General features: G+C 38.2%; 1 protein-coding gene across 5 annotated transcripts in view; it reads right to left on the reverse strand.

The window, feature by feature from the left end:
• Positions 1–26,320, reverse strand: part of FUT8 (fucosyltransferase 8) — a 409,669-nt gene that overhangs the window by 304,463 nt on the left and 78,886 nt on the right. For 2 of the 5 annotated variants that reach the window (XM_047079496.1, XM_047079498.1), the window contains 2 exons: positions 24,129–24,230; positions 17,050–17,128 (listed from right to left, as the gene is read on the reverse strand). The gene's annotated coding sequence lies outside the window, so the exon portion shown is untranslated. Of the gene's footprint in view, positions 1–9,215; positions 9,427–10,413; positions 10,508–17,049; positions 17,129–24,128; positions 24,231–26,320 lie in introns of those variants that run through there. The other 3 variants (XM_047079500.1, XM_047079501.1, XM_047079499.1) reach the window with 3 other exon arrangements.

Below are 26,320 nucleotides of genomic sequence, written 5' to 3' on the forward strand. Positions count from 1 at the left end.
TGTGTCTCCCTCTCTCTCTGACCCTCCCCCGTTCATAATCTGTCTCTCTGTCTCAAAAATAAATAAACGTTAAAAAAAATTAAAAAATAAAACATGCAAGAAATTTTATGCTGCTATAATGACACCATCACTAAAATATATTTATGACTATATTCCCCTCCTCCACACTGTCTGCTCCGTGGGTTACCACTCATACATTCTAGTAACTTGGGTAAAAATAAAAATGCGATCATTTTATAGCCACAGTTCCTACTATTATAGATAATATAAGCAGCTCTGATGGTTTCTAAGAGTCAAATTATTCAATATTCAAAGTAGTTATAGCACTCTCATTTTTAAATTTAGCTAGTTGTTATTCAATGCCCTATCTTTTTGCATACTATAGTGAAAATGTCCATTACCCCTCTGGCATATACCTGATGCTAGCCTACTCAGTCAGTTGTCTACTCCTGTTACAAACATATACATTTACACACATGCAGCACTAATTTTAATTCCCTATATGTGTATTTTTTCCTTAGTTTGTCACCTGAATATTACCTGTCAGCTTTGCCTGTTCATGAGCCCTAGGACAGTCTTCCCAATGGTAGCTATACATTTCCATTGGTTCTTAAAAAAAACAGTCTAATCTCACACAGCTGCCTTGAGCCTAAGTCATCTTAAACTTAACTAAAATCTCTCCACACCACATTCTACTCTCAAAACAAAAACATTAATTTAAAGCATAGTCTTTTTCTTACATTCATAAGCTTCAATCCATTTTAAAGCTCTACTTCTGAGGATTATTCAACTTTACCTTTATTCTCTTCAAAGATATTTATTATTAACTCAGCATTTATCATTGTCCCTATTCTCAAAGTTATACACCTGAACTAAGAAATGCTCAAGAAAAAGTTTAATCAGCTGTCTTGTTTCTTCAAGACAATCCCAAATTCCTCCATTGTTGACTCACATATATTAGACCATAAGCTTCATTTCTGATTGAAAAAATAAAATAAAATAAAATAAAGTGACTATATTTAAGGGGAAGAGTTAAGGTACATTCTAGGAAAAGGTCAGTGAATGTCTACCCAGCTGTAAAAACTGGAATAGAAGAAAATCAAAATAATTTGATTCTATGGAAAAAGCAGCAGAGGCCCAGAGACAACAGGTGGCTTACCCAAGTTTACACATTTGGTGGCAAAGCCAACACTCATATCCAAGTCTCCTGATTTCAAGTTCAAAGCTTTTCTACTTTAACCATTCATTCAAATGACTAAACAGGATTATATTAAAAGAAAGGAGCCAGACACAAAAGACTACATAGTGTATGATTCCATTAACATCAAATTTCTAGAAGTGGCAAAACTATAGAAACAAAAGCAGATCAGTGGCTGCCTAGGGCTGCGGGATAGCAGCAGGAATCGGGAAAGTGGGCACGGGGAAGTTTTCTGGCGGATGAAAGCATTCTAAAATTAAATTGTGGTAATTGTTATACAACTGTATAAATTTATTAAAACTTAAACTGTGAATTTTATGAGACATAATTTATATTTCAATAAAGCTATTCAAAAAATAAGTTAAAGAACTCAGATTTGGCTTTAAGTCCATACAAGTCTCAGGAAATTATCACTATCAAAAGTATCAGTAAAACACACCAAAAAGAACAGCTTTTTTCCAAACTTCAGATCCTTTTCCCTTCAGAATTTCCAAAACCTGGGTACCTTATTTTCCAACCTTACATTTTCCATGGAAACAAAGTAACAAGAAGTGCACAAATATACACATAGGAAACGTGCATAAAATTCCCGTGAAAACACTTTGGTTATTGATCATTATTTCCCTTTAGGTAGGACCAGCACTGATGTAAATAAGCCTCTGCAGACAGTTTAAAGGATAACAGAGTGTTATCTGGTCTGACAAATTGCTCCAAAACAGAATTCTTTAGTGATTTCATTTTCATGACATCTTTGGGCCATTATAATGTAAACACTAATAGTCTTTTTATTTAGAGGAGCCATTTTTAATTGTATATTAGCAAGTTTCTTTAGTTTATTATTTGTGCATCCTAATTAGGCATACATTTCTTCAGCTTATTCAGCACTGACAGCCTATTCTTTACTTACAAATTAAAAATAAGTTGTATCTCTCTCATAACAGTTAATGCTTTACACCTATGAGAAGTACCACTGTTTGAACCTTAAAAATAAACAGACTTTTAATTAACGGAGACCTAGATATCTGTAATTATGTCAGAGGAAACAGTCAAAATTACTTAGTAAACCTACATTTCCCATTCTGCTGGGGTTCAGTTTACTAAGGCTAAGGAAAGACTTTTTGGCCTCAAGAATTTCAATTACCACCTTCCTAAGCCCTAGAGTTTCACCAAACTTCCTAAAAGAGAAAGAAAAATCTGCAACTTATAAAAAGAAAGCAAAATATTTACCCTAGCTTAAGCTCTTAATTTTAAAGAGTAGGTTTCTCAAAATTACAATCTTTTGACATTTGGTAACTGAATGAATTAAGTAGTTATTCAAAGAACTCAAGACATGAAAAATCTAACACAATCTCAACTGAATATATATCTCTTTCAGGTACAATCCCATGTGTTAGAGAAACTTAATCAATCAGATCCCAAATGATTGGGGCCCGAATTATGAAACACACTTTCTCCCTGTGACCTTTTCACAGTAACTGGCTTAAACTTGCTAACAGTACTCCCATGAATGGAGAACGCTGCTGTTCATTTTAGTTTGTTAGTCCTCTTCAAAGGACACAATATTTTTTTTTTTTTACATTTTTATTACTGCAATGAGGGCACACAAAGAAGTTGAAGAGATATCCTAGAAACCAATTCCTTGTAAACAGATACTCCACAGATGAAGACAACAGAGGAGACATGAAAATACATTCCAGGAAACTGGAAGAGGGGTTTATGATATATTAAATATTAAGCAGAACAATAATGTGACTGATACAGCACCCTTAACAATGAACCAACAACCCCATATCCTTTTTTATATGGAGTTACAAAATCATTTTTAATAAATCATATTAAACCCTGCCCCAACTAAAGTTCTAAGTCTCTTGCCTATTGCCTCAAAGGAAATGAAATCATTATAATAAATCTATTGTAACATAAAAGCTAATGTTTTATCAGGAAATGTTCTTTGTATGAACTCTATAAGAAAAAAAAAATCTTATAAGGATGGTCAACTCCCTCCCACTAATGGGAGAGGAAGGATGACAGAGAAAAGAAGGAAATGGAGGGAGAAAGAAAAATTGAAGAAATCCCCCTCACCTCCAAACAAAGCAGGCTCATCAACCAATAAGATCCTCTGACTCTCTCAATCTCCCTCCCTTCACTGACTGCCCCAAACATAGCTAAAATCTGAAACAATGTATAATATAGAAGCTACAAATTATATTTTGATCAATTATATTTTACCAATCACGATATTATGATCAATTATATTTTAAAAATTATACACATGATTTTTAAAACTAGCTTATGGAGTGATGACTTAGTCATTTAATAACATTGCTATGCTTTTATAGTTTGATGGTTTGTAAATACCTTTTTTACCACAGGCAAATTATTTTGGCTCCAGGTATTAATGGAATTTCATATCTCATTTAAGGGATATTATAATATAAATAACCAGCCACAAAATTATTAAAAATTTAAAACTCATTCATGGTTCATTAACAGTCAATCGAATAAAAAAATTTATACAAACATAAAACAGGTTCATTTTAGTTGTTATGTTTGTAGTAAATCAAACAGAAGACTCTCCCGTTTTTATGTTACTTTTATTCATTTATAATCAGAAAGTTACATTTAAAGTTCATATCATGTAATATTTCTCATAACTCAGATTCTATAAAATAAACATCAGTTTAATTTCCCATTTACATCTACAATTGATATTAGCATTTTATTATTTATTTTATACTGTGAACTTTATTTACATTAACCAGTCATCAAGACTGTGACAAGTAAAAATGCTAAGTCTGATCATAAAATAAGTATGTTGAGTCATATTTATTCAGTTTATCCCACTGCTAAGATACATTTGAAAAACCCAGTTCCAAGATACAAAAAACATAGGAGGCATTTCAATAGTGATTTTCAAGCTTTATTTCAGTGCTTCAATGAGGAGGCTATACTATAGAACCAATATAAAAGAAAAGAGAGTAATAGCAAAGACAAGTTTGAACCACATCAGCACTAGCCTTATATTGGTAAAATTTGTCAATTTTTTTAAAAACCTGAGACATATTTCCTCTTCACATGTCATTTTCTGACCACCAAAAAAAAAAAAAACAAAAACAAACTATCACAAAAAGATATATATTTTTTTAAGTTTACTTACTTATTTTGAGAAAGAGAGAGAATCCCAAGCAGACTGCTCCACAGTCAGTGCAGAACCCGATGCGGGGCTCAAATTCAGGAACGATGAGATCATGACCTAAGCCAAAGTCGGCCACTTAACTGACTGAGCAACCCAGGAGCCCCAGAAAAAGATATTTTTTAAAAGTAGCCGATGAGTGAGGTATTGGGTTTTGGTAATTAAAGTCTTTTTAAAAGAAAACTTAAGTGAGAGGTACCTGGATGGTTGAGTGGGTTGAAAGGCAGTCTCTGCCCCTCCCCCACTCACGCTCTCTCATGCTCTCTGGCTGCCTCACAAAAATAAACATTTTTAAAAAATGAATTTCAGGGGCGCCTGGGTGGCGCAGTCGGTTAAGCGTCCGACTTCAGCCAGGTCACGATCTCGCGGTCCGTGAGTTCGAGCCCCGCGTCGGGCTCTGGGCTGATGGCTCAGAGCCTGGAGCCTGTTTCCAATTCTGTGTCTCCCTCTCTCTCTGCCCCTCCCCCGTTCATGCTCTGTCTCTCTCTGTCGCAAAAATAAATAAACGTTGAAAAAAAAAAAATTTAAAAAAAAAAAAGAATTTCAAAAATAAAAACTTAAATGAAATTAACCATATAGCTCTACTTTCTGTAACAAATATGAGTAACTTATACTGAAATACATAGCATGATCTCATGGGCCCTATGTGTTCTCCCATTAACAGTAAAATGTACATTGGGTGCCTGGGTGGCTCAGTCAAGTTAAGCATCCGACTTTGGCTCAGGTCATGATCTCATGGTTTCTAGGTTCAAGCCCTGCGTCTGGCTCTGCTGACAGCTCAGAGCCTGAAACCTACTTTGGATATTGTGTCTCCCTCTCTCTCTGTCCTCCCCCACTCACTCTCTGTCTCTCTCAAAAATAAACATTAAAATTTTTTTTTAATAGAAAGTAAAGTTTATATGAGTTACATGTTTAGAATATTGTAGATATTGATATAAAGTCATTTATTTAATCAAGGAAGAATAACCCTATGCCAAGTGAGTGATATCATTCGTTTTATTGGTCTGATCCCTAATCATTTCAAAGAGAAAATTGTGGGATATGGAGGGAGGTTGAGTAAGAGGGGATATAGACTGCAGAGTAGAATAGAGAGAGAAAGGAAGGTTGAGAGGAGCCTAATACCTTAAAAAATGTATCTTAAATGCATACTCATCCCCATACAATAGTCTTCTCTTGGGAATTTTAAAATGGTTTTTTAAAAATCAATTGTAAATATCTTTTACTTTTAGGCCTGTTTGTCTTATTATAGCAAACTACAATTTAATAACAACTCAAACTGCGAAAAAGAAACTATATACTTTATGGTACAGAAATATAAACTACAGACTCATTAAGAAGGGAACCAAAGGAAATCTTGTACTGGTCCTTTAAAGGCTACACCTACTATACCACTGACTGTAGAAGCCTGGAAGTTAGTATCTCATCTGAAGAGTACCAACAGAACCAGTACTGACACATGTATTAATATTAATACTTGTAGTTTCAGAATTGTTTACAATCTTAGTTGTGCTTTATTTTTAAGTTTTAAAAAATTACATTTTTTATATTTATTCTTATGATTGTAAAATGGAAACTCTTTTATAAGTGTTCTATAATATGAAATGTGTGGATTTACCATTTAATTAAACCAGGAGATTTAGTAATGCAGTTTATAGTAAATCAAAAATAACCACTTAAGAACTGGAAAAAAAAAACATAAAAATAGTCTGGCATGTCTTATAAAACACTGTTTAATTTATAGCATAAACCCCTTCAAAGTGGTAAATATCTCACTACCATACATCTCACAGGTATGGCCATTCCTTTCAAAGAATCTATTTTTTTTATTTTATCAGCATTGAGATTCAATTTACATAACGGAAAACAATGGAGAACAAACAGCCCAGCCACTATTTCCAGAAAAAAAAATATTCTAATGATTTTAATACATACATTATCAATTTCTAGCCTTGAATATGAATATGTGTACTGTGAGAAGTAAAATAACATATCTAACTTATTACAGTTGTGACATCTAAATAAAGCACCATAAACCAAAAAATAATTGCTTTATAGTCAAAGGCACAAGTTCAATTTGGTAAAGCCACTGGACTCACTGCGCTATATTACAGAAGACAGAGGTTAAGAGGTGACCTTGGGATCCTGCTTTCCAGATGTCTGAAGGGTCCATTTCTTAATGAAATTATCTCTACTCTTAATAAATATTTAGCTTACTAATTACCCAGTCAATATATTCGTCTATATAAGACTCTACTTGATTTTTGAAATTTTAGGACTATAGATATTATAAAGAAAAAATTTATGAACATACAACTTGCACAAAGGATTAAGATATATTTCCCCTCTGATGCAATGCACAAGAAGACTAAGAAACTTACTATCACACATTCTACATTATGGGGCATATTTTCTGAGATTTTAAATGAGAAATTCAATAAACCTGAAGCATCTACTTTCCATTATTTCAGATCATGAAAAGATTTAATTTGTAATACTATATATATAATACATGTATATATATTATATACATTATATATAATACATATATTATATATATATCTCTTTTCAGATGTATATATATATATCTTTTCAAATGTATATATATATATATCTTTTCAGATCATGAAAAGATTTAATTTGTAATACTATATATATAATACATGTATATATATATATAATACATGTATACATATTAATGTATATATAATATACATATATATTCCACAAATAACTATATACAGATATATGCCCATATCAATTCCTTTACTCTTTTAATTAAAAATTTATGTTCCTTCAGGTCATAAAAATCAGGGTTTAGGCATTTTAAAAGTTCAAACACATATTAAGCTATGCTTTCTTTGCTTTGGCACTAGCTCCCCCTCCAGACCAACCTACTAATATAACTGTACTTAAAAAAATAAACAACAACACAAGTTTTTCCAAACCACTAGCAAATTTCAAAATTCACCTCTTTTAAGAAAATTCCAGTACCTTAAAATAACTAATTAAAACTGAAATCAAACACTGTATAATGTAATCAGAATTATTTTTTTTAATTCCATACATCTCAAAAAGAACTGACCTGTAGGAAAATAACTTCAAGTGACTCTTTAAGAACATCCTAAACAATATATATAGTGCTATATTTTATGGGAATTATTTTGAATCACTATCCTAATAAACCACAATATACTCATGTTAACTCACTACTTGAATCAAAGATACATTTTTGCATGTTTCTGCAATCCATGCAAGTTTCATTCCAGCTGTTCAGCTCTTCAAGTACAATTCTCAATTTATAAAAGCAGCAAAAGGAAAATCCAGGTCTCCAACCATCTTCTATGTTCCTTACAGCCTATTCATTTTTAACTCCCTACATTTCTACATACTAAACTGTAAAATAACAAATTCAAATGTTTGAATGCCCACCTTATCCTTACTACCCTAATACTATATTTTCATTCGGAGCAATTAAGACTTTCTATACACATTTCATGGTATATCTCATAAGGTTAGCAATGTACAAGACCTTATCATTTAGCATACGTTTAGGGGTTTTTTTTAGGTTATTTCAGAGAAGGGAGAATACAACTTACTCTATTATTTCAGTACAGCACTGTTATGTTTAATTTCTCTCCTAAAATGTTTTCTATATAATGCACCCTTTAAAAGAATTATGCGTCAAAAACATGACATTTAAATTTAATCAACAAAATAAATATACACTTAACCCCAGGAGTAACAAGAAAAAAAAAAAAAACTGCAATGAAACCTTGCCTACAGTTTCTAAAGACAGCCAAGTTAAAGTTCGGTCAGTTACCCCTGATGAGCTTAATTCTAAACTGACAGAAAACTTTTGTTGAAATTTGTTCTGCGTTACCTTGAAGTTTGGGGTTATTACTGGAGATTCTGAATTTCCTAGGTTCGCCTTCTTGAGTTGGCTTAAGTCAACTGTAAATTAATTCAAACATGGATAGAAGAAAACACCTCTTCGTGCCTTTCTCCAAGGCCTCAATCAAAAGTCTAATAATATACGGCAAAACGCTAAGAGCTCACCAGGGATAAACCCTAACCAAGTCACTGCCATTTAACTTACACTGCGTCTCTGACGTTCTGTATGGCTGAAGATTGCAATCCCCACAGTAAAAGAACAGGTGCTGCACCCGACAACCCACTCACTCTTGCAGGACAAATCTTCTTTAATAAATAAGGGCTCATTTAACCTTCCCAAATAAGTTTAGATACTCAAAAGCCGCCAGCTCATCATTTCCACATCAATTGGGGGATGCAGTGGCACTCACGCCTTTAACTGCCCCGGCATTGGCCCCTCGCCGGGAGCGGATCTTTGTACGGGTCCACTCCCCGATTTCTGGCCAGAGAACCCCTCACGAAAGCCGGAAACGTACAAGCATCCTTCTCCCCACAGTCCGTGACTACAGGGAACGAGTTGCTGGCAAAAGGGCAGGTAGGTGGAGAGGAGAGAAGAGGGACACCTCCCACCCCCGCCCCCATCATCCCTTCTCCTCTCCACGGCTTCGGCCCCTGCCCGAAGCAAGGATGCGCGACGCCGAGGACACCCGCGGAGGCAGGCGCCCCTCACCCTCAGCTCGCGCCCCCGGGCCGCGCCGGAGCGTCCCGGGGGCTTACTCCCCACTTTTCCGGGAGCCGCTGGGTAAGCAGCAGTTGCAGCAACAGGCCCGGGGAACGCCTGGGGGAAAAGAGCGGCGACAGCCCCAGTCACATCCCCAGAGCCTCCTCGGATCCCGCGCTAGCCCAGCCCCAGACCCCGAGGCGCGCGGGGCCCGGCTCCCAACGCCCCCTTACCCGAGGCGGGAGCAGAGGCGGTCTCCGCCGTCCCCAGTTGCCGCCGCCACCGCCGCCGCCACAGCCCTCAGCTGCAGCTGCCCCGTTGGGGAGTGGGAGGGGTGGCTGGGTGGAGGATGCTACTCCCGACTGAAGGGAGACGAAGAAACGGAAACAGGAACCGCCGCCGCCGCTTAACGGAGCCTTCGGCGCCACTGACTGAGCGAGAGCGCGAGGCGGCGCGAGCGGGGCAGTCGCTGACAGCGCGAGACCGAGCGCGAGCCGGGTCCCGGGCGCGCGACCCCGAGCAGCGCCGGCCCCATTCCGCGAGGAGAGGAAGGGGACGGGTTGAGTGGGGCTGGGAGGGGGCGATGTGGGGCGGGGGCCTGGAGCTTAGGGAACCTGGCTACTGGGGTCTGCCGGAGATAACGCGCGCACGCGCCGGAGCGGCTCTGACAACGAGCGCAGGCGGGGAAGCCTTGGCTAGCGCAAGCGTGCGCGCGCGGGTGGGGGCGCGCGCCCCTCAGCGTTACAGGCTTCTGGGAGAGGGCGCGCATGCGCCGGCGGCTGCCACCTACGGCGACCCTGGCATGTGCCACGGTTTCTTCCCGCCCCCTTTTAGCTGAGCCGTGGATAGCGTAGCTGCAGCATCCGCTGCCAGGGAGCCGCGGGCCACAGAGGGACCGGGAGACTTCCAACAGGGCAACAACTGCGCTAGGGCGCCGGCTCCTACACGAGCACAGGCCGCCCTCTACTGCCTGCAGGCCGGAGACTGCTGGGGGCGAGTCGAGCCGAACTCCCCACTCCCGGGAGCGCCATCTCCCGGGAATGCCATATTCTCGATAGCCGGGGGAAGGACTGGCCCATGCCAGTGCAGCCCGCGGCCCTAAGGAGCACTAGTACTGAAGCAGGCTCCTTGCTACTTTTTAGAGGTGATCGCTGCTGCTCAGCCCCTGCAGCCCAGGTCTGGCCGTTCGGCTGCAGCTAGCGGCGTGACCACAGAATGGCATCGCACCCACATGCAATTAGCGGAGCCCTGTTTTATCTTGTGAGAACTGTTTCTACATCTGCCCCGACAGAAAGACCTCCCACAAGGGCCTGAGTTTGATGCCTAGCCTCTCTCCCGACCCGCGGCTGCGACAGCCCCTTTGAAGCGGAAGTTTATTCAAAACGGGAAAGAGAACTTTGGGGAGGAGGGGTTCCCTAGGATGCTTCCTACCCGCACGCACTCGGGAAATTCCTGGCGCCCGCGATGCAGAGCAGTGGGCCGAAGAGCTAGGTCAGACCGGCCCAGACGGTGAGCTGAGCCGGAGGACCTAAGCGCGCAGCCCCGGCACACAAAGTAGTCGCGGGCCGAGGGAGGGGGTGCCACGAGGTCCAATCAAAGACGCGAGCCATGTGAGTGGAGTGCGAGCCGACCAATCAGACGGCCGGAGAATGAGCTTCCCGTTCCCAACTCTTCCCTGTAGCCTCCGGACCCAGATCCCAAGCCTAGAGCGCGGTACCGTGGAAAGCGAGATGGTGCCCTGAGGACAGAAAAATTATTTCTCTAGACTTGGGTATTTTTAAGTGCCTTGCTTAGGTACTTATCCCAGAACAAATAGCAGCGGCGTTTTAGATGCCGAGTATGAAAAAGATCACAGAAAAGAGATTTACAAGGCACTGGTCTGCCAAGACTGCAATCTGCCTAATAACATTCATAAATTTACAGTGTTTATTGAGACCTTTTTATAGGCCAGGAACTGTATTACAGAAAAAACAAATAAGATAACTACTGATTTCCAAAGAAGAAAAAAAAGTTCCCTGCCCTCAATAAGCTCAGCTTCTTGGGTTTGCTGGACCTTGTGACTCTGATATTTATTGTCAGTCCTTTAACGAAAAAGCTCTCAGCAAAGTAGTTTACAATCGTTTTTATGGCTGTTATCTCCCTGTAAGAAGAGAAAACTAAGGGAAAAGTAGAGTGACCTATCTAAAGTCACACAAAAACAATATACTAGCGTAATCAGAATTATGTTCCAGTTCAGAGAGCTTGTATATCCATATTCAACAACTTTTTACTGAATGCATGGTTGCTGTCCTCCACTAAAAAGGTTTCTGTACCAAGCTTACAAATAGAACGGAATTCTGCTTGGAGGGCCACAAGCTTTGGTAGTTGGAAATGAACAGAAATTTTAGGTTTATGCCAAAGTAAGATGAGGTAAAGGCTGAAGTCTTATAAGTCATACTCTAGATACTTTTTAGAAGTCAGAGGTGAGATGGATATTTACTTCTTAGTTTAAACAGCATGTTTAAAAATATTTTACCAAGCATGTTTAACTTTAAAGCTTACCTTATATAATGCTTTAAGATCTCCAACTTCAAAGCTTTATTTTACATTTGCCTCAAGACATCCAGTTTTTTATCTGGCCTTCATTTTTCCTTTCCAAAAACGTAGGAATTAAAATACATATCTTCTCAGGGCACCCGGCTGGCTCAGTCAGTGGAGCATGTAACCCTTGATCTCAGGGTTGTGAGTTTGAGCCCCACCTTGGGTGCAGGGATTACTTAAAAATAAAATCTTTTGGGGCACCTGGGTGGCTCAGTTGTTAAGCATCCAACTCCGGATTTTGGCTCAGGTTATGATTTCACTGTTTGTGAGTTTCAAGCCCCACCTCAGAGTCCACATTCACAGCACAGAGCCTGCTTGGGATTCTCTCTCTCTGCCCTTCTCTCTCCCTCTCAAAAAATAAATAAACTTACAAGATAAAATAAAATCTTTTAAAAATTAAAAAAAAAATTACTTACCTTCTCTACCTGCTTTTGCTTAAAAAAAAAAAAAAAAAAAAAAATTTCCTAGGGGTGCCTGGGTGGCTCAGTCGGTTAAGTGTCAGCCTTCAGCTCAGGTCATGATCTCACAGTCTATGAGTTCGAGCCCCACGTCAGGCTCTGTGCTGACAGCTCAGAGCCTGGAGCCTGCTTTGGATTCTGTGTCTCTCTCTCTCTCTCTCTCTCTCTCTCTCTGCCCCTCCTCTGCTCATGCTCTGTCTCTCTGTCTCAAAAATAAATAAAAACATTAAAAAAATTTTTTTTTAATAAAAAGTTTCCTAGGAATGTTTGTCCAAGATTTAGTGCACTTTGGTAGGATAGTATATTACATATTAAAAGGCCAAATAACTTGGGTGTCTCTAGAATATACTCAGAAACTAGCTATCTAGCAGCTCTGATTGTGTTGTGATGAGGCAATGTGCTTCTCACCCTGTGACAAAACACTGTTAACAAAGCCCTTTCCAGGACGTGCCCAAGATTGAACTGCCACCTCAGAACTGAAGTATCAGTTATACAACTGACTTTTGGAACAAACCTTTACCCACTGAGTTCCAAGCCAATGATGAATTTCCAAAAAAAAATTCCCAACAGTTCCAGCTTTTAAAAAATACATTTCTTTTACTCTCTCCAGAGAGGAATATTACTAAAACTCTGCCTTTCTCTTGCTAGGTTAAGTTTCTGAGAGAGCAAGTATCTCCAGAAGGTTCTAAACATTACTAGCCACCAGAAGACATCTCTATCAAAGGATGTTTTCTCCACAAGCTCCAGTTGCCCGTCCCCCACCACCCACTGCTGCTCTTCGGGCCCCTCACTCTCTCTTCTCACCCCAGCTGCCTGCCTCTGCTTCTCGTCACTCCTAGTTTCTGATATTTGCTTAAGCAAGTACAAGTGTTCCACCACTTCCTCCAACCTTCCTTCACAAACTAGCTTTTAGACCCATCTTTGCTTATCTGAAAACTTAACAGATAAGTTCTGCTCAGCAAGAGAATGTGCAGAACATTCTTTATGTCATATTATCCCAAGAACTAATAGAACCTTGTCGGTATGTTACATTCTTTTACGCAGCCTGCGTCAAATTCTTAGTCATCAACCAGAGCTGTGGGGTCTTGCGGGTGGGGCAAGAAGTTGTCAACCATTAGACAATGAAAAAGATGAAAATGAAAGTTAAAGTGAATACAGGAGTGGCCATTTTATTGAGAGATTAGCTAGATCAAAGTTAATGAACTTGAATATTATCACATTTCCAAAGTTGTGAACATTCATGCAGGAACTAGTTTCAAGTTTACTACTACCATTTTATTAATGACTATAATAAAAATAATAGCCGAAGTGTAATATTGTTGAGTGTCAGGTACCATGATAAACTCTTGCCTCCATCATTTAATTCTCAAATCAACCCTTGAAGTAGATCCTGTTATTATAATGGAATCTATGAGGTCACAGAGAAGAGTTAAAGAGGTTCTCAGCATTAGCTACTTACCAGATCGTTTAGAAATGTTTCCATCTCGACCAATGTGAAACAACTGAATGTCAGTCATGGAAACTGTCTTCATAATCTTTAATTGTCCTTATTTTCTAAGTACTGCTCTAGATATATCTACTTAGAGGATTCCATTTTGCAGATCATTCAAAAGGCAACACTGTTTATTACATGCAAAAATGTAGACCTTGAGATAATCATTTAACCCATTTGGCCCTTAGTTTTCTTATCTGTAAAATAAAGGGGGTGGTCTAGAGAAATTTTGGTTCTTTGCCTGTTTTAAAACTATAAATCTAGCCAGCTTGACACACCACTGCCAGCAACCAAAACGAGATATGGAAAAACAGTCTATACTTTGAAATCCAGTAAACATTTCAAAGTCACTGTGAACCAACTCCCTAAATAGAAATTCAGTCTACACCCACTCATTAAAGAGAAGATCCAATCTTTCCAATCAGAAGAGTAAATGAAGTGATTGATTTAAAGACTAATGAAACTATCTCTTTCTATGACTTTCCTCCATGGCTGAAATCTCTGTCTTCTTCATTGAGATAAAGCATCATATAATTTAATTATTCACATCCACTCCTATTCCTTCCTCATTAATAGAGTTCGTTTTTTGTTATGTTTGTTTGTTTTTTAGGTAACCATCCAACCTCTAGCTATACAAGGGCAATTGAATTAGCCTGTCAATCAATAAATTAATTCCCTAGTATGGTAGAGACTTGCTTACCCTCTTTCCTTGCATATAAAAAGATTACATTTTCACACATACATCCCTACTGCTCAACTCTACCCTTGCAGTTGAGCTGAACCATGTGACTAGTTATAGTCACCAGTCTATAGAGGGTTGTAGTTAGAAGTGGTATGTATCACTTCCAGCTATAGAATTTAATTGCAAGTATAAGTTCTTACAATGTTTACTCTTCCCCAGTCTCAAAACAAGTATTATTGAAGATGATAGAGCCTGTGTCAGCCTACATGCCTAAAAGGGGACAATGGGAACACCCTACCTTCCATCCTCATCAGGTCAGGATGGATACATGAGTAAAAAAATATACCTTTATTGTTTAAACCACTGAGATTTGGGGTTGTTTTTTACTGCAGCGTGACCTGGAATCTAGGTTATACTAGGTTTTAGGCAATTCTAATTCTAATTCTAATTCTAATTCTAATTCTAATTCTAATTCAGGTATATCCTAATATACCTGAAAACCATTATAGCCCTGGGGTGTACTGGCCCAATCAGACTGAAGGAAAGGATTTTTACTCCCTGCTTAGAGGAGAGGATTCTCGCTTACCAGGTACAATGAGTCAGCGCATAATAGAGATTGCCACTGGCAGCAATCTAACAAACACAAGAGGAATTAACCTTAAAATGAAGTCAACACACTGAAGATGGCAAAGAGGAAAACCCTTGAAGATATGTTTGAGCTGCAGGTTGTATCACTCCTAAAGGCTACTCTTCTCTGGACTTCTAATTCTGCAAAATAATAATTCTCTTTGTTGCTCTGTAACACCATAAGCAGAAATTACATCGTGTATATCTTTAATTTCATCACAGTTCATAACACAGATATGACTCAAACACTCAAAAATATTAGATGAATTAAAATTGTTTTCATATCATAGCTCGTACTCTTGCCTTTAAAAATAAAACATTACCTGCACTAACAAGGGGGGAAATTAATGTAATACAACCCAGTCTTTTTACAGATGAAGAGATTAAGACCCAGATACACTACAAGATTCATCAAGTTCACATAGCTTTGTTAAGGCAGAACTGGGGGGGGGGGGAATAACTAATAACTGTTTCATCAAAAATGACCATAGTTTCTTGGGATACCTGGCTCAGTTGGTTAAGCATCTGACTTTGACTCAGGTCATGATCTCACAGTTTGTGAGTTCAAGCCCCGGCATCAGGCTCTGTGCCGACAGCTCAGAGCCTGGAGCCTGCCTCAGATTCTGTGTCTCCTTCCCTCTCTCTCTGCTCCTCCCCCCCGCCTCAAAAATAATAAACATTAAAAAAATTTTTTTTTTGAAAACATGACCATAGTTTCCAACTGAAGACAGAGAAGCAATGAGACAGTCAGTATATTACCCTGGTAGTTAAAAATGCTGAAGTTAAAACAAATGTAGTTTACTTACTAGCAATATGTTCTTGGACAAGTTACTTAAACTCCCTGAGCTCAGATTTTCCATCTGTAAAAGAGGATAATAATCTCTAGCTCATAGAGTTGTGAGGAATAAATGACTCAACATGTAAAAAGCACTCAGCACAATGCCCGACACTTAATAAACATTCCATATATTGCAGATCTATCAAATGGTGTTTATTCATAGCTAAATCAATTTTTTTTTACATTATCATAGATCCTGTTCTCCTTTTTAATTCAGACCACTGACCTGTGTTTTTCCAGCATGTATAATTCTAGTGTAGCCTATACAATTGTATAGCCAGTACCTGCTCCTCCCATTTCCACACATCTACCATATTATGGCAGCACGAAAAGCCTTGTTACTACTGACTGGCCCTTGGCCACAACTAACTGGTCAAGAAGTGGACACTTGACCCAAGATGGGCCAATGAAGCTAGTCCTCCAAGATTTTTAGACTTTGTAAGAGAGGTCATCGCAAGTCTCAGCTAGATATATAATCTAGAAGATGTCATAGGACATGTTTTGGTTTTTGAGGGGGGTGGTGGTGTTTGTTTGTTTTTGTTTTTGTTTTTGGCCAAGTGGAGAAACACATTCTGAACTGAGAAAATACAGTCAATGGACAGAGGGAAGAGGAGAAGATGAAGAAAGTGTCTTTGTTATACTGGAGTTCTCAGCTCCAGGTTTTCTTGACCATTGGCAGAATCTCTGCCTTTCCTTCTGCTTTGGGTTGTCCCTTCCAAAGTTTCCCCCCAATATTCTTCTAATATATTCCCTATTTTGCATAAACTAATTTTAGGTGGGTTACTTTAGATGTGATAAATGCAATGATATGCGATATTATATTATCATAAAGTAAAAAAAATAATAAAAGGAAAATCCTTAAATTCATTATCTTTATTAACAACTTGAGTGTTACTTCTAAGAATATGATCAAGTTTATAAAAATGAATCAATAAATTTTTATCTATATGTAATGTACCTGTAGCAGAGACTCCAATTATATCCCTTTTTCTGTTTTCTCATTCTTCCATAAGAGCCAACCCCCAATTTTCAGATGGCCATATTGCCACTTAGCTAAAAACGAGTATTTTCTAGTCTCCATTGCATAGGTGTGGCCACATGGCTAAATTCTGGCTGTTGAGATCTAAGCAGAAATGTTGTGTGGGACTTCTATTTTAAAAAATAAAATTGGGGCACCTGGGTGACTCACTTGGTTAAGTGCCCAACTCTCGATTTTAGCTCAAGTCATGATCTCACTGTGAGTTCTAGCCCCACATTGACTGTGCAGAGCCTGCTTGGGATTGTCTCCTCCTTTCTCTGTCCCTCCTCCGCTTGCTCTCTATCTCTCTTAAAATAAATAAAGACAACCATTTTAAAAAGTTATAAAAAGAAAGGAATATACGCTTCTTACCTGTTCTCTGCATCCCGGGCCATAATGTGATGACGGGGGCCCTTTCAGCCATCTTGGACCATGAGGAGGATAGCCAAACCTTGGGGAGAGCATAATAGTGAGGAAGGACCTGACTCCCTGATAACTTTGCAGAACCTCCATGGCAGTCTTGGGCTGCTCACCTCCAAAATTCTTTCATGTGAATAAATAAATAAATAAATATATAAATAAATAAGCTTCTCTCTTATTTAAGCCATAGTTTTCTAAATCTTTCTATTACATGCCACGGAAACTAATCCTGATACAATACCATAGTAGTTTGATAAATTGTGTTAAGTTAGATCTTTAATGCTCCACAAAAAGAGAAATTAATCCAAAAAGATTTGAAAGAAATGTAACAAAGACAAGTACATACTACTCTATTTAAAAATTTTAAACCAAAAACAAAGATACAGACCAGGAGTTGGAGATGGGGGGAGATACAGACTGAGGAAAGATGGGATAGGTGCAAAAGAAAAAAAAAATTCAGAGAGAAAAATTCCAGCCAAGAAAAAAAAAGTTACCACTGTCAATATGTTATAAATACTTACTCCAATAAGAATGAGTCTTGCTAACATCACCAAAGTTCCAAGGTTCTGCGTTACAGGGGCAAAAACTCTATCTTACGAGTTTACCAGAAGGAAAATTAGATTCGGAGGGGGAAGATTAACTCTAACCAAACTGACAAAAGTCTGAAACACCAGAAGGTCCCTTGAGGGCAGAGACCCTGCCTCTCTGTCTTGATGACCACTGTGTATCATACTTGCTGAATGAGTTAATTAATTTTCATTGCGATATAACTGCCAGGGGGATCAAGCACTCGTAACCTCTGGTTAGTCGGGATCTTCTAGTTTCCATGAGGACAAGGCAGTATAGAGTAGATTCAGAAAGTAGATTCTAACTGTATTTGAATCCAAGCACTGCCACTTAACAGCGATGAGACCTTGGGAAACTTTTTGAAACTATGTGTCATTTTTTCATTCATGTAAAATGGGAATGATATTATCTACCTCATCGGGATTGTTATGATTATAAAATGAGTTATTACATGTAAGGCTCTTAAGAACAGTACCTGGCACAGAGCACACAACAAATGTTAGCCATTTATAGCTTTACAAAAACCTTAAGCTAAAGCAAGCCTTTGTGGACACTATTATTATTATCTGATCTACATCCAAAGTCAAAAGGACATGAAAACAGAATCTCAGGAAGAAAAAGAAACAGGTGATTGACAAGATTTCCTGAGCCAAAGGTTGAATGTCATTTCAGTTTTGCAGTACATTCTACAACACAAGTGTTGGTATTTAAAACAAAGAGTAAAGGTTCTAAAAACAACACCCTATAAACGGCGCTGACACAGTTTACAAGTCTACTCGTAAACTCGTGTACCTTGGGTCAAGTGGAGCCAACATATTCATATTCAAGGCTGAATATGAATTCAGATCTTTTAGTTTAAAATACACTCCCTGTCTTTGGGGGCACTTCCGTCAAATGGCTGAAAGTCCATCCAACTTACCTGAGCTCTTTAAGGTGCAAGGAACCAAGTAACTTGGTTACTCCAAGGAAAAGGGGATTTGAACTGTTTTCATTTCAAAATACATGAACCAAAACTTATCCTGTGGCTGAACCACTGAGGCAACTGGAGATCTGCTGATCCATGTTTTCATCCCTCTCACGGTCCCCATGTCATTTTCTGCTCTTCTGCTCTTCTCTCAGTACCAACTGACTTCCATTTTTTGTTTTACCTTTTGGTTTGTGCAGGCTCACGATTTTTGTTCCCTTATAACTGCATCTTTTTCATAGCATAAGACACAATCTTAACTTTCAAACTCTCAGTTTCTTGATTCACATTCTCCACAGAGGGAAATTGTGTTGGGTCTTCATGTCTTTCTCTACGAAGTCACATAATAGGTCTTTGGCCTTCAGTCAGGTATTAATTCTGGTCCAAACTACTGTGTCAAAGTGGTGATGGCTGCCCTTTCAGCAGGGGCTATGTGCCTGAGCATGGCAAACTTTAGCAGAAGTAGGGGGTGGGTAGACACGGAATTTACATCTCTAACATCCTGCTGTTTTCTTTTCCCTCACTTTCTCCTTCAGTTTTCTATAACTCTCCTCATCCCACTAATATTCACATAGGGATCTTACCACTCTGTCCTCTTCTCAGTACTTATCAATTCAACTCAACTCAATCTCAGCCTCCACATTGGTCTTTGCTAATTTTCCAATGCATTGTTTCCAGTAAATGTTTTATTTATGAAGTCAGGTGGACTCTGTTGGAGTTTGTCTCCACATGGACCATCTAGCTTCTCACCAACGAAATAACTCAGCCCTCCCCTTATGTTGTCACAAAGTGAGCTTGGAAGAAATCATGAGTTATGTAAATGCAACACTCATAGCTTCTTTTAAAATCAGCAAAAAGGTGGCGGGGGTGCCTGGGTGGCTCAGTCAGTTAAGCGTTTGACTTCGGCTCAGATCATGATCTCACAGTTCGTGGGTTGGAGCCCCGCGTCGGGCTCTGTGCTGACAGCTCACAGCCTGGAGCCTGTTTCGATTCTGGGTCTCCCTCTCTCTGCCCCTCCCCCACTCAAGCTCTGTCTCTGTTTCAAAAATAAATAAACATTAAAAAAAAATCAGCAAAAAGGTGAAGCCCTATGATAATGGAACAAAACTGTCTTCACATAGGAAAGACAAATATTTTATTTTATATTTTTAAGACAGACATCTTAAAAGCTAATCTACAGACAAGTTTCATTAAAAGCTAATTCTATCAGGTGTTGAAACACAGGGTTTATGAATATCTAATATATAAATAGTGGCAACAGAAGTCCTATGGCTCTGACGTAACAACAAGGGAGATGTTTGGTGAGCACTAAGGCCTCTGCCACATGCAGTAGATAACCTACGCAATCACATGTTGCATGGCCCTGGAGAAAATAATTTAAACAAGAACAACCAGAAGATGAAATGGACAGCAGGAAGTAAATTTTAGAAATTGTGAAGAATGTGGTAACTTACGAGGTGAAAAAGTGACTAAAGATGAAGGAGATTTAGGGCTTGGGTGACTAGTTATTTGATACCATTAATATAATTCATAGTTCAGTATAATCACATGTAGAATTCAGGTCTTCTGATCCCAAACCAATATTCTGTTCATTCTGACAGGCTCAATGTTTTGTTTTCAAAAAATCAAAATCCTAACAAAAGATCATTGAGCCAGAATGGATTCAGCATTGTATCCCCAGTGCCTAGATTAGTGTTCGGCCTATGGGAGATGCTCAAACAACAGTAAATGAATTAATGAATGAATAAATGAATGAGAATGTGACTATTTCAGCAGAAAGGATTTGACTAAAAAAAAAGTAGTTTTTGTCCTAATGTATTGTTAGAGCCTGCAAATGGTTTCCAAGGAAGTTGTAATACCTTTTAATAGCTATTTTTACAGTATCCTGAGAAATTTTATACATACTTATGTCCATATTCCTAAATAACAGAAGAAATCCAATTAACTTTGTCTTTTCTTTTATAGGAGTATTTTTCATTTTAAGAATGAGGGCCTAATAAAACAATCTATGCAGCCCTTTCACTTTTAATATTCTGTGTGCCTCTAAAACAAAATGTGCTTGATTAGTTCTCCCCTCCAACTTACAATGAATGCATTTACTAACTTCTCTCAGATAGATATGGCTGTAGTGACCATATTTCAGTCACCAAATGGAGTGAAACTAAATCTAACAATTAAATCTGTTATTTAAAATCTGAATTTTCCTGGAAAGTCTAAGACACATGGAAACCATAGGGATGAGTCTCAAATATTTATTTAAACTATGCATGATTCCTCATGATCTTGTAACTAAAGTGTACTTGACTGTATATCAGGGCCAGTGTTCACCAATATGGCAAAATTCTGATTGGTCAGGGTCTATTTTGATTGTCTGAGACTCTGCAATCAAAATTTGAATATTCAAAGAGTACCTTTGTCTTCTATGAGCTTAACTTAGTAACAAAGAGGCTAACTGGAGCTCTGGTAAACAGGATTGCACACAGATAATTTTGATTTTGTAGTAGGAGAGTTTTTAATCCTTTCTTCATTGTCTCCCAATTACCACTTGCCACTTTGCCCACCAAAGGACCTGGGATAAACTTTACACTCCTCACAACAAATCTAAATTCCAATATCACATGCAGATGAAGACAAGTTTTTACAGATACAAACTAACTTGGAAAAAAAAAAATATATATACACACACACACATATATATACGTATATATCTGTATATACGTATATACATATATATATGTATATATCTAAACGTACATACATATATATGTATATCTATATCTATATATCTATATATATCTATATACGTATATATCTATATATCTATATACGTATATATATCTATATATCTATATATCTAGATACGTATATATCTATATATCTAGATACGTATATACAGCTATATACGTATCTAGATATATACGTGTATATATGTAGATACCTATATATCTAGATACGTATATATCTAGATACGTATATATATGTGTGTGTATGTGTGTATATATATATATAATTTTTTAATAGTTTTAGCTTTAAGTCAGTCATGCTCTGGCAGAGTAGCATTAACCATATAATGATGTCTGGAGGTAACTTCTGCATTTATAACTCATGACGTCCCACCTATACAGTTCTAGAAAAACCAACCTGCTAGATACAGATGCTCATTAAAAGGCTTGCACAAGAGAAAGGATATTACTTTTTTTATTATAATTGAAATGAAAGTTGAATAAAATGCATCAGATTTCCCATAATATCCTTACAATCTTCTTCAAATGCTAGAGTCATCTTCCAATGCTTTCTAGACTCAGAGCAGCACAAATTACTCTCATCCTTTATATTTCCCAGCCTCCTTGCTAGTCAAGTTGGATCCATGTTCTGGCCAACAAGATGTGGACAGAAATGGTATTAAGTCACTTCCTAATCTGGTTATAAGTGCCCCTGTGAGAACCTCCAGTTCTTTCTTCTCCTTCCTTGGTGATTTTGAAGATCAGATGGTCTCATTATAAGATAGAGATGGGTTACCTGTATCCCTGAGGGTCCACTAGGAGGAGAATCACCCTACAAGCACCAGACTGTGACATGAGCAAGGAATAAATCTTTGTGGCATTAAGGCACTAGTGTAAGTTAACCAACTATTATAGTGGTTAGCTAAAATCTAGCCCCTGATTTAGTCACCAAACCATGTGCCTTGGCACAGTCTTTTGCCAAAATGAGTGCCCTGGTCTGCATCCCCCCAGGGGAGGTACCTTTTGTAATTCACATGTAGATGCCATATGGGCTATCAGTAACCTTGACTGTACCCCCTCTCAATTGATCACCCTGTCTCTACTCTTTCCCCCCTTCACAATCCCTCTATAAAGAACTGCCAAAAAAAAAAAAAAAAAAGCTGCCAGACTAATATTCCTAAGGCATAAGACTGATCATGACATTTCCTGCTCAGAAAGCTTCAGAAGAGCCACACTGCTTCATGGATTAAGCCCAAAATATTTAACATGGTCTCCAAGACCCTCCACAGTTCATTTAACAAACCCACCTATGCATCCCAATCACTACCTTTATCTTCACACTTCCATGTTCTCCATCTCTGGAAGCTAGTGTGGCATAAAACCAGGAGCTCCCTCAGTCTGACTCCACATAGCAGGTGCACCCCAGCTCACATCCAGCATTCACTGACCCAACTTATGAAACCTCCACCTTCACTCCCTCCGTGAATTTCTATAGTATGGAATTTCTTCAAGTCCTCAAGCCTTCAGGAGTCACCTTTTCCTTTAATATCCAAATTAAAAGGCTCAACTTTCATCCTATGTGGTAAAGGCATATACATGCCTGTGGTTTATTTGTGGGGGGAGAAGGAGATTGGTCTCACAGTTGTTCTTGAGGTAAGTCCATCTGTAGCCTGTTCCTCCATTCTGCCTCTGCAGCATAGCAAGAATTCAACTGTATTCTCACTCCTTGTTGGATTCTACTCGTGTGGAGCATGTCAATAGCAACTCATCTTACCATGAGGAACCAAGAGATGAGGGAAAGACAACATAAAATGCATCTACTCCTCCTCAATGAGCAGCTAGGATTGGCAGGTAAAATAGAGGAAGTCCAACTTAATTTGAGTTTCAGATAAACAGCAAATTATTTTTTAGTATAAGTATGTCCCAAATATTGCATAAGGCATATTTATGCTAAAAAAATTCCTTGTTGTTTATCTGACACTCAAAGTTAACTGAGCATCTTGCATTTTTATTTGGCAGATCTGGCACTATTGGTAGTGTCGCCCTTTTGTTAAATTCTTGATCTTTGTCTCAGATTGGAGAGGAAAGCAGGACTCCTCCTGCCAAAAGCACTGCCATATATATATATTTTTTTTCCACCAAAAACACTACCATATATATACCATATATATGTTATATTATGTATTTGTATCAAAATGTATTGTATATTTATATCAAAATAACTTTTCCCCCTTCAATGGCAATGCTTTCCTTCCTATTATTCATGTGTTACAATGATTTCTACACAATAATATCTCCCATATGACAAAAATAAGCCTCCTGAAGTCAGGAATGTTATTCTTCACATTTTTTCATTGGCTAGTTAGATTTTTGAGGCATCTTTCTGGCACTAACTATCTCCTTGCTATATTGGCATTTCAAGAATTCAAAACCAGCAACAGCGCCAGAAATTTTAAAGCAGATAACTGAGTCAGAAGAAAATGCCTTAGGCATGTGTAATAGCAAACCCTAGCACCTTTTCTGACTTGCATCAGCCTTGGATTTTTACTTTGGGACTTGCACATATGTTTCCAAATATCTTCCAATATCCTCCAGGAAATAGTTGGGTGCATTTTACATGAGGTGCATCAGACACTCGTAGGAACACACAGGTTACGGCTAAAAGTCATTCTTTTAAGATAGCTTGCCAGACGCGTAATTCTCTTCCTAAAACATAATAGGAAGCATCCCCACTTTCTGGGTGTTATTGCACTCTTCCAAACATATTTACACATTACCTGCAGCACTGGAAAGGAGCAAGCTGGCTACAAGTTAATGTCTTGTGAATCACACAGCCTCACTGTTCAGCTCCTACATCCTGTGTTTTCTTGGTAGCGCCTCTGGAAGCCAGAAAGAAGGGTGGGTTAGAGAACAAAAGTTAATGAAACGCCGTAAATACTATATAGGATCATGAAAACAAATGGCCTTGTTCTTTCTCTCACACACCCATATTCAAACAAGCATGATGCTCCAGATGCCAGTCACTTAGGTATCTACCATGATGATTCTTTTCATAAGGAATAGGAAATTAATTATAGCCATAGAGGTGCCCTGGAGTAATAGCAGAAAAAAGTGGGTGTGATCTGGCTCCTTTAAACAAGTAATCTAGAAATGGGAAAATTTTCCCAGACTGCTAACACTTTTTAGAGAATTTTGGTTACTTTACTGAAAAAGAAAAAAATATTAGATAGATAGATAGATAGATAGACGGATGGATAGATAGATAGATAGATAGATAGATAGATATAGACGGATAGGTATCAAGTAGCAGCAGGTTTAAAATGAGATGACATATCACATGATAAAAAATCCAAAGGGTATATATAAAAGGGCCTACAGGGAAAGTGAGTCCCTCCTCCACACTGTCCCCTCGTCCTCCTTTGCTGAGGCACCAGAGATGCCAATTTCTGTACCTTTCTAGATAATTATATAGCCCTAAAACAGATTTTATTTATACATAGTATGTATTATGTAAAATAATATGCTACTATACACATCGCTTTTTCAACTCATTTTTAAGTCTTTTTTATTAGAAAATACATGAGTATAAAAATTTATAGAGTGATCTCATTTTTTAATTTAACAACGTAGTTCTGAAAGCATTCCGTATTAGTGCATACCACTCTGCTTCAGTATTTTTATTGTTGTATAATGTTTCATTACATGGATGTACCACTAACCAATCCCAATATGGATAGATTTTTTTGTTTGTTTCCAAATTTTGCTATAGTGGAAGCTTTCTAAATTACTTTTCTCTGTTAGGAAAATGGCTTCAAGTGCCACTGAGATATTCAACAGATATTTACCGGCCGCTTACTATGTCCAATTCATGACACCTAGTCTCTGTAAACAATAATGAAACAAGAATATTCCTCTACATTTCCCCCTTTTCAAATTATGGTTATTTCACAGGTGTGCACTATGGGATTTGTACTGTCCTTCCTAAGCTTGTAACTTAAGACTCCTTCTTCACCTATTAAAAGAAATCATCTAAATTTACTTTATTATGGCAAAATGAAAGTTCCATAGATCTGGATCTTTAAACTATCACTTTGAAGACTATACATCAATTTTCTCGGCAAAGGTAAACCTATGCTTAATTATATAATTACAGAATTTAAGAACCAGAGAAGAACTTCATGAGCATATAGACCAACCTCTTCACTTTACAGGCAAGGAAAGTAAAGCTAAGAGGATAAATGGCTGGGCCATGGGCATACTCTAGCTTATTTTTCTGACACAAAATTGGTTTGATATAACTCTCCATTCCCCAGTTAAAGGTCAAAACTGTGACTTTCACTCGTGGCCATGATAGAATAACAGAGACCTGATTTACCCTTTATTTAAACAAATGAGAACCAAACAAAATATATTAACAATAGTTTTTAGATATTGGACAACATGCAGCAGAGGACAGTGATCTTTGAAAGAAGAGAATTAAATGAGGTGAACCTACAATCACCCCAGCTTACCACCTGGAGAGAGTCTAGGCTACGGCACAGGCAAGGGAACCCCAACAAAGCCTGGCAGTTTTCCTGAGTTGAAGAGACAGAGGTGAGAACTCAGATCGGCTAAGACAGCCAGAATTTGTAGGAAAGATTACCAGAGAGAAGAAAGCTACACACAAAGAGAGTTCTGAAGATCCGCAGGGGCTCACCATTGTGAGTCTTTAGCTGAGTGCTAATCAACATACATGTTTAAGGAAACTACCTGAGGCCAAGCAGTAAAATACCTGAAAGGAGCAATTACTAGCATTCACACGGGGCTAGAAATAGTTCACATTCCCAACAGCCTAAATGGAAAAACTTTCTATCACATTGGGCATTGGCTTGAATATCAGAGAAGTATTGCCTCTTTAGTAGGCTAAATTACCCCTTAGTTCTAAAGGCTGCTCAGCTCCTTTTAGAGTTTAAAGACGAGACCCAAAAGG

The sequence above is a fragment of the Lynx rufus genome, unplaced genomic scaffold (assembly GCF_022079265.1).
Source record: "Lynx rufus isolate CCGP_SWC_20201006 ecotype Redwood Valley unplaced genomic scaffold, mLynRuf1.p SCAF_17, whole genome shotgun sequence".
NCBI classification, from domain to species: domain Eukaryota; kingdom Metazoa; phylum Chordata; class Mammalia; order Carnivora; family Felidae; genus Lynx; species Lynx rufus.